Source organism: Arachis ipaensis, chromosome B04, assembly GCF_000816755.2.
Source record: "Arachis ipaensis cultivar K30076 chromosome B04, Araip1.1, whole genome shotgun sequence".
NCBI lineage: Eukaryota > Viridiplantae > Streptophyta > Magnoliopsida > Fabales > Fabaceae > Arachis > Arachis ipaensis.
This window is the reverse complement of record NC_029788.2, coordinates 127,271,020-127,271,795: the sequence shown is the minus strand read 5'-3', so window position 1 is coordinate 127,271,795 and position 776 is coordinate 127,271,020.

Below are 776 nucleotides of genomic sequence, written 5' to 3'. Positions count from 1 at the left end.
ATCATAAATAAGAAATTGTTTAATTTATATATATATAATCTCTTAAAATATAATCTTAATTAAATATAATAAATCATAAAAAAATTTATTATTTAATTTTGTAAAAATCCGAAGTCTTACATCAGTCATGAAATATGGATCCTTGATCAAAACCGGAATAAATGATCTGACATCTGAAACAGAGGTACCCTCATATTGCCTAATATGCTTCTTCATATGGATAAGGTAATCCACATACTCCATTGTAACTCTCCCATCCCTATCAAGAGGAACAACCAAGCAAGGATTGTACTCCATGAGTTCCTTTTGAAACAAAACCTTTTTCATTAAATTTTCCAGTGGAAAGAAAATATGCTCCACATTCTTTGGATCTTGGTCCCACCCTAGTTGGCAACTTACCCTATCAGGACGGTAGTTCACTGGACAGATCAAAGCTCCACAATGAAAATTCCTATCCATAACAATCAGACCAGGAAAGGGGGTAGGAGAAGTACACAGAAGCCAAAAGTCATAAGCCCCTTCCTTGCCAGTGGAAATATCATTGCGGCCATGTTCAAGATCAGCAGAATATATACGATGAATAACCGATGCACTAGGCAGGTAAGAGGTTACATACGGGCGAAAACAAAAATTTTTTTCCAAATTAATAACATCCTCCAAAGATTTGGAAGGATGAGCTGAACCCCAAATCCAAGCACGAGGACTTGCCTTCTTATCTGGAAGAATTGTAGGGGGCTTACGGATGGGAGCAAACTGATAGAACCGCTCAAAAAGAA